General features: G+C 30.7%; 2 non-coding genes across 2 annotated transcripts; both read left to right on the top strand.

Moving 5' to 3' along the window:
* Window positions 1–558: 558 nt before the first annotated feature.
* LOC137419663 (U2 spliceosomal RNA) lies at window positions 559–748 on the top strand. The gene has a single exon (XR_010982971.2). It is a non-coding gene; the product is annotated as a U2 spliceosomal RNA (small nuclear RNA).
* A 7,654-nt stretch (window positions 749–8,402) lies between these two features.
* On the top strand, window positions 8,403–8,596 carry LOC137419641 (U2 spliceosomal RNA). The gene has a single exon (XR_010982950.2). It is a non-coding gene; the product is annotated as a U2 spliceosomal RNA (small nuclear RNA).
* The last annotated feature ends 4,233 nt before the right edge of the window (window positions 8,597–12,829 follow it).

Raw genomic sequence — 12,829 nt, forward strand, 5'->3', positions numbered from 1 at the left:
ATAGGTGGTCTTCAAAGGGAAAGAACTTTGGCGGTGTGGCGGAATGTTTCGTCCCAGGCCCTTACTGGAGCTCAAAGTGACCTTGCCTGGTTATCTGTGTGCCAATTGTTGCCATGTAGGGCTGTGCAAGCAGTACGAGGTCATGTCTCCACCAATAAATGCCCATATATTGGATGTCAAGAATCGGAGTCAGTTCGGCATTTTTGGTGGGATTGTGTTTTTGCTTCCTTAGTTTGGAATGAGGTTTTGTGTAAGTTTTTGTGCAAGTTAAAGGTTAAGTTTACTTTAAGTTGGGAAATGATTTTGTACGGTCCGTTTGGCAATCAATGTAAACCGAAACAAATCGTGTTCTGGAGAATATTGAATTGTTTGAAAATGGCCTTGTGGAAGGCGAGGGTCTCAGCATGTTATGGGATGCATCATTTTTCTATGAATTATGTTCTTGCCTTGTTTAAGAGAGAGATGTTTCTTTATGTGGATTTACGGAATATGTTGTAATTGTTGTGGAGGATCTTCAATTGAGCAATTGTGACTTGCTTTGATGGTTGACACTTGTTTGCTGGTTTTCATTTTAATAAAAAATCGTCGTAGTATCTGTTCTTATTAGTTTAATAGCTGATATGTCCTGCAATGCGGGACTCGTCTATTAAATGGATTTTTGGTATCGGGAGTTGGATTTTAGGGGCTTGCTCCGTCCGCTCCACGTATCGACCCGGTATTCAGTACCTCCGGGAATGGTGCACCCCCTTGGGGAAAATTGAAACAAAGAAAAGATACTGATGAAATGGAAAGTGTTTGTTGAAGTCTTTGTTTGTAATTAGCCTGCCCACAAGGAGCGAAAACTCAGTTAAGCATTCAGGTGCGTATGCAATACATGTCTGCATTTTAAAAATCATTTTCTCTGCAACTGTTGGCCCGATTGGCGCGAAATGTTACCATGGGAGTAACTCAGCTTGTATAATAAAAAAATGAAAAATATTTTTATTACGTCACAGGTCACGTGGTACAGGTGCCATCTTTGAAAAATCGAAAAAAGCTACATCTGTATCTCTGAAACCGCTCCATGGAATACATGGCTCATTGTCAAGTACTCTACGAGGGGAATAAGATATGTTAAGGATGATGCTATCGTTACCTTAATTATGACGTCATTTAAATGAAAGGTTTTATTAGATGAAACGATTTACGAAATGAAAGGATTTACTAAATGAAAGGATTTACTAAATGAAAGGTTTTACTAAATGAAGCGATTTACAAAATGAAAGGTTTTACTAAATGAAACGATTTACTAAATGAAAGGTTTTACTAAATGAAACGATTTACTGAATGAAAGGATTTACTAAATGAAAGGATTTACTAAATGAAAGGTTTTACGAAATGAAAGGATTTAATAAATGAAAGAATTTACGAAATGAAAGGATTTACTAAATGAAAGGTTTTACTAAATGAAACGATTTATTAAATTAAAGGATTTACTAAATGAAACGATTTACTAAATTAAAGGATTTACTAAATGAAAGGTTTTACTAAATGAAAGGATTTACTAAATGAAATGATTTTCTAAATGAAAGGTTTTACGAAATGAAAGGATTTACTAAATGGCAGGATTTACTAAATGAAAGGATTTACTAAATGAAAGGATTTACTAAATGAAAGGATTTACTAAATGAAAGGATTGACTAAATTAAAGGTTTTACTAAATGAAACGATTTACTAAATTAAAGGATTTACTAAATGAAACGATTTACTAAATGAAAGGTTTTACTAAATGAAACAATTTACTAAATGAAAGGTTTTACTAAATGAAACGATTTACTAAATGAAAGGATTTACTAAATGAAAGGATTTACTCGATGAAACGATTTACTAAATGAAAGAATTTACTAAATGAAAGGATTTAATAAATGAAAGAATTTACTAAATGAAAGGATTTAATAAATGAAAGAATTTACTAAATGAAAGGATTTACTAAATGAAAGGATTTACTAAATGAAAGGTTTTACGAAATGAAAAGATTTACTAAATGAAAGGATTTACGAAATGAAAGGATTTACTAAATGAAAGGATTTACTAAATGAAAGGATTTACTAAATGAAAGGATTTACTAAATGAAAGGATTTACTAAATGAAAGGATTTACTAAATGAAAGGTTTTACTAAATGAAACGATTTACTAAATTAAAGGATTTACTAAATGAAACGATTTACTAAATTAAAGGATTTACTAAATGAAAGGTTTTACTAAATGAAAGGATTTACTAAATGAAATGATTTTCTAAATGAAAGGTTTTACGAAATGAAAGGATTTACTAAATGGCAGGATTTACTAAATGAAAGGATTTACTAAATGAATGGATTTACTAAATGAAAGGATTGACTAAATTAAAGGTTTTACTAAATGAAACGATTTACTAAATTAAAGGATTTACTAAATGAAACGATTTACTAAATGAAAGGTTTTACTAAATGAAACAATTTATTAAATGAAAGGTTTTACTAAATGAAACGATTTACTAAATGAAAGGATTTACTAAATGAAAGGATTTACTAGATGAAACGATTTACTAAATGAAAGAATTTACCAAATGAAAGGATTTAATAAATGAAAGAATTTACTAAATGAAAGGATTTACTAAATGAAAGGATTTACTAAATGAAAGGATTTACTAAATGAAAGGATTTACCAAATTAAAGGTTTTACGAAATGAAACGATTTACTAAATTAAAATATTTACTAAATGAAACGATTTACTCAATGAAAGGTGAAAGGATTTACTAAATGATTACTAAATCAAAAGATTTTCTAAATGAAAGGATTTACTAAATGAAAGGATTTACGAGATGAAACGATTTACTAAATGAAAGAATTTACTAAATGAAAGGATTTACTAAATGAAAGGATTTACTAAATGAAAGGATTTACTAAATGAAAGGTTTTACTAAATGAAACGATTTACTAAATTAAAGGATTTACTAAATGAAACGATTTACTAAATTAAAGGATTTACTAAATGAAAGGTTTTACTAAATGAAAGGATTTACTAAATGAAAGGATTTACTAAATGAAATGATTTTCTAAATGAAAGGTTTTACGAAATGAAAGGATTTACTAAATGGCAGGATTTACTAAATGAAAGGATTTACTAAATGAAAGGATTTACTAAATGAAAGGATTTACTAAATGAAAGGATTGACTAAATTAAAGGTTTTACTAAATGAAACGATTTACTAAATTAAAGGATTTACTAAATGAAACGATTTACTAAATGAAAGGTTTTACTAAATGAAACAATTTACTAAATGAAAGGTTTTACTAAATGAAACGATTTACTAAATGAAAGGATTTACTAAATGAAAGGATTTACTAGATGAAACGATTTACTAAATGAAAGAATTTACTAAATGAAAGGATTTAATAAATGAAAGAATTTACTAAATGAAAGGATTTACTAAATGAAAGGATTTACTAAATGAAAGGATTTACTAAATGAAAGGATTTACCAAATTAAAGGTTTTACGAAATGAAATGATTTACTAAATTAAAATATTTACTAAATGAAACGATTTACTCAATGAAAGGATTTACTAAATGAAACGATTTACGAAATCAAAAGATTTTCTAAATGAAAGCATTTACTAAATGAAAGGATTTACGAGATGAAACGATTTACTAAATGAAAGAATTTACTAAATGAAAAGATTTACGAAATGAAACGATTTACTAAATGAAACGATTTACTAAATGAAAGGATTTACTAAATGAAAAGATTTACTAAATGAAAGGATTTACTAAATGAAAGGATTTACTAAATGAAAGGTTTTACTAAATGAAAGGATTTACTAAATGAAATGATTTTCCAAATGAAAGGATTTACTAAATGAAAGGATTTACTAAATGGCAGGATTTACTAAATGAAAGGATTTACTAAATGAAAGGATTTACTAAATGAAAGGTTTTACTCAATGAAACGATTTACTAAATGAAAGGTTTTACTAAATGAAACGATTTACTAAATGAAAGGATTTACTAAATGAAAGGATTTACTAAATGAAAGGTTTTACTAAATGAAAGGATTTACTAAATGAAATGATTTTCCAAATGAAAGGATTTACTAAATGAAAGGATTTACTAAATGGCAGGATTTACTAAATGAAAGGATTTACTAAATGAAAGGATTTACTAAATGAAAGGTTTTACTCAATGAAACGATTTACTAAATGAAAGGTTTTACTAAATGAAACGATTTACTAAATGAAAGGATTTACTAAATGAAAGGGTTTAATAAATGAAAGAATTTACTTCATGAAAAGATTTACTAAATGAAACGATTTACGAAATGAAAGGATTTACTGAATGAAAAGATTTACTAAATGAAAGGTTTTACTAAATGAAACGATTTACTAAATGAAAGGTTTTACGAAATGAAAGGATTTAATAAATGAAAGAATTTACGAAATGAAAGAATTTACTAAATGAAAGGTTTTACTCAATGAAACGATTAACTAAATGAAAGGTTTTACTAAACGAAACGATTTACTAAATGAAAGGATTTACTAAATGAAAGGGTTTAATAAATGAAAGAATTCACTTCATGAAAAGATTTACTAAATGAAACGATTTACGAAATGAAAGGATTTACTGAATGAAAAGATTTACTAAATGAAACGATTTACTAAATGAAAGGATTTACTAAATGAAAGGATTTACTAAATGGAAGGATTTACTAAATGAAAGGATTTACTAAATGAAAGGATTTACTAGATGAAACGATTTACTAAATGAAAGGATTTACTAAATGAAATGCTTTTCTAAATGAAAGGATTTACTAAATTAAAGGTTTTACTAAATGAAACGATTTACTAAATTAAAAGATTTACTAAATTAAATGATTTACTAAATGAAATGATTTACTAAATGAAAGGATTTACTAAATGAAAGGTTTTACTAAATGAAAGGATTTACTAAATGAAAGGATTTACTAAATGAAAGGATTTACTAAATGAAATGATTTTCTAAATGAAAGGATTTACTAAATGAAAGGATTTACGAAATGAAAGGATTTACTAAATTTAAGGTTTTACTAAATGAAACGATTTACTAAATGAAAGGATTTACTAAATGAAAGGTTTTACTAAATGGAACAATTTACTAAATGAAAGGTTTTACTAAATGAAACGATTTACTAAATGAAAGGATTTACTAAATGAAAGGATTTACGAGATGAAACGATTGACTAAATGAAATAATTTACTAAATGGAAATATTTACTAAATGAAACGATAAACTAAATGAAAGGATTTACTAAATTAAAGGATTTAATAAATGAAAGAATTTACTAAATGAAAGGATTTACTGAATGAAAGGATTTACTAAATTAAAGGTTTTACTAAATGAAACGATTTACTAAATTAAAAGATTTACTAAATTAAATGATTTACTAAATGAAACGATTTACTAAATGAAAGGATTTACTAAATGAAAGGTTTTACTAAATGAAAGGATTTACTAAATGAAAGGATTTACTAAATGAAAGGATTTACTAAATGAAATGATTTTCTAAATGAAAGGATTTACTAAATGAAAGGTTTTACTAAATGAAACAATTTACTAAATGAAAGGTTTTACTAAATGAAACGATTTACTAAATGAAAGGATTTACTAAATGAAATGATTTTCTAAATGAAAGGTTTTACTAAATGAAAGGATTTACTAAATGGCAGGATTTACTAAATGAAAGGATTTACTAAATGAAAGGCTTTACTAAATGAAAGGTTTTACTAAATGAAACGATTTACTAAATGAAAGGATTTACTAAATGAAATGATTTTCTAAATGAAAGGTTTTATTAAATGAAAGGATTTACTAAATGGCAGGATTCACTAAATGAAAGGATTTACTAAATGAAAGGATTTACTAAATGAAAGGATTTACTAAATGAAATGATTTTCTAAATGAAAGGATTTACTAAATGAAAGAATTTACTTAATGAAAAGATTTACTAAATGAAACGATTTACGAAATGAAAGGATTTACTGAATGAAAAGATTTACTAAATGAAACGATTTACTAAATGAAAGGATTTACTAAATGAAAGGATTTACTAAATGAAAGGATTTACTCAATGAAATGATTTTCTAAATGAAAGGATTTACTAAATGAAAGGTTTTACTAAATGAAAGGATTTACTAAATGAAAGGATTTACTAAATGAAAGGATTTACTAACTTAAAGGTTTTACTAAATGAAACGATTTACGAAATGAAAGGATTTACTAAATGAAAGGATTTACGAAATGAAAGGTTTTACTAAATGAAACGATTTACTAAATGAAATGATTTTCTAAATGAAAGGATTGATTAAATGAAATGATTTACTAAATTAAAGGATTTACTAAATGAAACGATTTACTCAATGAAAGGATTTACTAAATGAAACGATTTACTAAATCAAAAGATTTTCTAAATGAAAGGATTTACTAAATGAAAGGATTTACGAGATGAAACGATTTACTAAATGAAAGAATTTACTAAATGAAAAGATTTACGAAATGAAACGATTTACTAAATGAAAGGATTTACTAAATGAAAGGATTTAATAAATGAAAGAATTTACTAAATGAAAAGATTTACTAAATGAAACGATTTACTAAATGAAAGGATTTACTAAATGAAAAGATTTACTAAATGAAACGATTTACTAAATGAAAGGATTTACTAAATGAAAGGTTTTACTAAATGAAAGGATTTACTAAATGAAATGATTTTCCAAATGAAAGGATTTACTAAATGAAAGGATTTACTAAATGGCAGGATTTACTAAATGAAAGGATTTACTAAATGAAAGGATTTACTAAATGAAAGATTTTACTCAATGAAACGATTTACTAAATGAAAGGTTTTACTAAATGAAACGATTTACTCAATGAAAGGATTTACTAAATGAAAGGGTTTAATAAATGAAAGAATTTACTTCATGAAAAGATTTACTAAATGAAACGATTTACGAAATGAAAGGATTTACTGAATGAAAAGATTTACTAAATGAAAGGTTTTACTAAATGAAACGATTTACTAAATGAAACGATTTACGAAATGAAAGGATTTACTAAATGAAACGATTTACTAAATAAAAGAATTTACTAAATGAAACGATTTACTAAATGAAACGATTTACTAATTGAAAGGATTTCCTAAATGAAAGGTCATTTATTGCAAATGAAAGATCTAAATTTTCTAATAATATGTAATGGTGTAATGATGTAAAGGTCTAACAAGGTGTAAAGGTCAAAAAGGTGTGGTCTAAAAATGTGTACGGTAATGATCTAAATTATCTAAAAAGGTGTAAATTGTCTGAAGGGCAAAGGTCTGAAGGAGGTATAAATGTGTAAAGGTCTGAAAAAGATGTTAATCTGTAAAGGTCTGAAAAAGGTGTAAATGGCTGAAAAGGTGTATGGATCTGAAAAGAGGTAAATGTGTAAGGTCTGAAAAGGGTGTAAATGGCTGAAAAGGTGTACGAATCTGAAAAGAGGTAAATGTGTAAAGGTCTGAAAAGGGTGTAAATGTCTGAAAAGGTGTGTGGGTCTGAAAAGGTGTATGGGTCTGAAAAAGGTGCAAAGGTCTGAAAAGGTGTATGGGTCTGAAATGGTGTGAATGTGTGAAGGTCTGAAAAGGGTGTAAAGGTCTAAAGAGGTCTGAGGGGTCTTAAAAGGGGTCTTAGAAAGGGTGTAAGGGGTCTGAATCGGTCTAGAGAGGAAAAGGGTAAGTTCCAATCGTACAATAATAGACGTACTCATGTCAAACAGTATGTAATTAATAGACATACTTACTGTAAAGTAGATGGCGACTTAACCAGACATCAGCTGTTCAATACCACGTGATTCAGTGACTTTGGTGGATTAATCGATGCTTATACACCGCTTTCTCTTTCAGAATTTCTGATTGGCAGAACGCGCCTGTGTTCGCATGAAACCACGTGGTTTTATCCCAGTAAAATGATAATAAACTCCCATCCAGATTAGGATTCCCCCAATGTGCTATTGACAATGTGTAAACAACCCGGTTTCTGATGTCCAATTCCATTGGAATGTCGATCCAGAGACGAGAATGCCGCGTTTTTACACCTGGCGCGGCTCTGACTTCCCGAGGAAATCACGTGATGTTACAGCTCTCGCTCCCTCTTCCTGTTGTTCTTCATCCACTAAATCCTATATTTCTCCTAACATAAACAACATGAATATATCACATCGGAATTGTTTAATAGCAGAATATGGACGGAGGCTCGGAGCTGCAATGGAGGCGCCGAACGGGAGGACATTTCGAGGGAATTTGGATTTTCCCTGAATCGGCGCCGCTGAATAATAAAGGTGATCCTCATGGAAAAGGATTTTTGAATTATTTTTTAGTTATCGCTTCTCGGCCTTTTGGCTCAGATCAAGTGTAGTATTTGTTCTTATTAGTTTAATAGCTGATATGTCCTGCAATGCGGGACTCGTCTATTAAATGGATTTTTGGTATCGGGAGTTGGATTTTAGGGGCTTGCTCCGTCCGCTCCACGTATCGACCCGGTATTGCAGTACCTCCGGGAATGGTGCATCCCCTTGGGGAAAATTGAAACAAAGAAAAGATACTGATGAAATGGAAAGTGTTTGTTGAAGTCTTTGTTTGTAATTAGCCTGCCCACAAGGAGCGAAAACTCAGTTAAGCATTCAGGTGCATATGCAATACATGTCTGCATTTTAAAAATCATTTTCTCTGCAACTGTTGGCCCGATTGGCGCGAAATGTTACCATCGGAGTAACTCAGCTTGTATAATAAAAAAATGAAAAATATTTTTATTACGTCACAGGTCACGTGGTACAGGTGCCATCTTTGAAAAATCGAAAAAAGTTACATCTGTATCTCTGAAACCGCTCCATGGAATACATGGCTCATTGTCAAGTACTCTACGAGGGGAATAAGATATGTTAAGGATGATGCTATCGTTACCTTAATTATGACGTCATTTAAATGAAAGGTTATATTAGATGAAACGATTTACGAAATGAAAGGATTTCCTAAATGAAAGGATTTACTAAATGAAAGGTTTTACTAAATGAAACGATTTACTGAATGAAAGGATTTACTAAATGAAAGGATTTACTAAATGAAAGGTTTTACTCAATGAAAGGATTTACTAAATGAAAGGATTTACTAAATGAAAGGATTTACTAAATGAAATGATTTTCTAAATGAAAGGTTTTACTAAATGGCAGGATTTACTAAATGAAAGGATTTACTAAATGAAAGGTTTTACTAAATGAAACAATTTACGAAATGAAAGGTTTTACTAAATGAAACGATTTACTAAATGAAAGGATTTACTGGATGAAACGATTTACTAAATGAAAGAATTTACTAAATGAAAAGATTTACTAAATGAAACGATAAACTAAATGAAACGATTTACTAAATGAAAGGATTTAATAAATGAAAGAATTTACGAAATGAAAAGATTTACTAAATGAAAGGATTTACGAAATGAAAGGATTTACTAAATGAAAGGATTTACTAAATGAAAGGATTTACTAAATGAAAGGATTTACTAAATGAAAGGTTTTACTAAATGAAACGATTTACTAAATTAAAGGATTTACTAAATGAAACGATTTACTAAATTAAAGGATTTACTAAATGAAAGGTTTTACTAAATGAAAGGATTTACTAAATGAAAGGATTTACTAAATGAAATGATTTTCTAAATGAAAGGTTTTACGAAATGAAAGGATTTACTAAATGGCAGGATTTACTAAATGAAAGGATTTACTAAATGAAAGGATTTACTAAATGAAAGGATTGACTAAATTAAAGGTTTTACTAAATGAAACGATTTACTAAATTAAAGGATTTACTAAATGAAACGATTTACTAAATGAAAGGTTTTACTAAATGAAACAATTTACTAAATGAAAGGTTTTACTAAATGAAACGATTTACTAAATGAAAGGATTTACTAAATGAAAGGATTTACTAGATGAAACGATTTACTAAATGAAAGAATTTACTAAATGAAAGGATTTAATAAATGAAAGAATTTACTAAATGAAAGGATTTACTAAATGAAAGGATTTACAAAATGAAAGGATTTACTAAATGAAAGGATTTACCAAATTAAAGGTTTTACGAAATGAAACGATTTACTAAATTAAAATATTTACTAAATGAAACGATTTACTCAATGAAAGGATTTACTAAATGAAACGATTTACTAAATCAAAAGATTTTCTAAATGAAAGGATTTACTAAATGAAAGGATTTACGAGATGAAACGATTTACTAAATGAAAGAATTTACTAAATGAAAAGATTTACGAAATGAAACGATTTACTAAATGAAAGGATTTACTAAATGAAAGGATTTAATAAATGAAAGAATTTACTAAATGAAAAGATTTACGAAATGAAACGATTTACTAAATGAAAGGATTTACTAAATGAAAAGATTTACTAAATGAAACGATTTACTAAATGAAAGGATTTACTAAATGAAAGGTTTTACTAAATGAAAGGATTTACTAAATGAAATGATTTTCCAAATGAAAGGATTTACTAAATGAAAGGATTTACTAAATGGCAGGATTTACTAAATGAAAGGATTTACTAAATGAAAGGATTTACTAAATGAAAGGTTTTACTCAATGAAACGATTTACTAAATGAAAGGTTTTACTAAATGAAACGATTTACTAAATGAAAGGATTTACTAAATGAAAGGGTTTAATAAATGAAAGAATTTACTTCATGAAAAGATTTACTAAATGAAACGATTTACGAAATGAAAGGATTTACTGAATGAAAAAATTTACTAAATGAAAGGTTTTACTAAATGAAACGATTTACTAAATGAAAGGTTTTACGAAATGAAAGGATTTAATAAATGAAAGAATTTACAAAATGAAAGAATTTACTAAACTAGGGTGTGCCCGCACGTACGTGCTTGCCCGTACGTGCGTGCAAAAAAACATGCGTGCAAACAACAACAACAAAAAAAAACTTTGAAACCACGTGGCAGTAACGACCACAGAACCCCCCCTCTATTTACATGAAATGGTTTGGTCCATTCGCAAAGCCAAAGCGAACGGCTTGCACGTGGCAGTAACGACCACAGAACCCCCCCCCCCCCCTCTATTTACATGAAATGGTTTGGTCCATTCGCAAAGCCAAAGCGAACGGCTTGCGAGTACGGTGACCATACCTTGGGAACCACTTGTCCGATTAATTTCAAACCTTGAAAAGGCACATCCTCGGGTCCCCAGCAATATACCTGGCAAGTTTCAAGTATATCGGACCGGTAGTTGTCGAGAAACAGCGGTCGCAGACAAACACACACACACACACACACACACAGACACACACACATACACACAGAGATTACTGGAATTATAGATAGACTAGGGCGTGCCCGTACGTGGGTGCAAAAAAACATGCGTGCAAACAACAACAACAAAAAAAAACTTTGAAACCACGTGGCAGTAACGACCACAGAACCCCCCCCCCCCCTCTATTTACATGAAATGGTTTGGTCCATTCGCAAAGCCAAAGCGAACGGCTTGCGAGTACGGTAGAACCCCCCCCCCCTCTATTTACATGAAATGGTTTGGTCCATTCGCAAAGCCAAAGCGAACGGCTTGCGAGTACGGTGACCATACCTTGGGAACCACTTGTCTGATTAATTTCAAACCTTGAAAAGGCACATCCTCGGGTCCCCAGCAATATACCTGGCAAGTTTCAAGTATATCGGACCCGTGGTTGTCGAGAAACAGCGGTCACAGACAAACACACACACATACACACAGAGATTACTGGAATTATAGATAGACTAGGGCGTGCCCGTACGTGGGTGCAAAAAAACATGCGTGCAAACAACAACAACAAAAAAAAACTTTGAAACCACGTGGCAGTAACGACCACAGAACCCCCCCCCCTCTATTTACATGAAATGGTTTGGTCCATTCGCAAAGCCAAAGCGAACGGCTTGCGAGTACGGTAGAACCCCCCCCCCCCTCTATTTACATGAAATGGTTTGGTCCATTCGCAAAGCCAAAGCGAACGGTTGGTAAATAAATCGCCATAGCTCGGTAACTACTTCTCCGATTAATATGAAACCTTGAAAAGGCACATCCTCAGGTCCCCAGCAATATACCTGGCAAGTTTCAAGTATATCGGACCCGTGGTTGTCGAGAAACAGCGGTCACAGACACACAGACACACAGACACACACACATACACACACACATACACACAGATATTACTGGAATTATAGATAGACTAGGGCATGCCCGTACTATATATATATCTAAAATTATATCCCCCCCCTCTATTTACATGAAATGGTTTGGTCCATTCGCAAAGCCAAAGCGAACGGCTTGCGAGTACGGTGACAATCCCCCCCCTCTATTTACATGAAATGGTTTGGTCCATTCGCAAAGCCAAAGCGAACGGCTTGCGAGTACGGTGACAATCCCCCCCCCCCCCTCTATTTACATGAAATGGTTTGGTCCAAAGCGAACGGCTTGCGGAGTTTGGTAAATAAATCGCCATAGCTCGGTAACTACTTCTCCGATTAATATGAAACCTTGAAAAGGCACATCCTCGGGTCCCCAGCAATATACCTGGCAAGTTTCAAGTATATCGGACCCGTGGTTGTCGAGAAACAGCGGTCACAGACAAACGACACACAGACACACAGACACACATGTCGGATCGAGACTTAAATTTAGGACTCAGAAGACTCAGAGGAAAGGAGCAACGGATATATTTATTAGAACTCGATTACACAAGCTTGCGGGAGCAGGTGT

This window comes from Myxine glutinosa, chromosome 1, assembly GCF_964187855.1.
Source record: "Myxine glutinosa chromosome 1, kmMyxGlut1.1, whole genome shotgun sequence".
NCBI lineage: Eukaryota > Metazoa > Chordata > Myxini > Myxiniformes > Myxinidae > Myxine > Myxine glutinosa.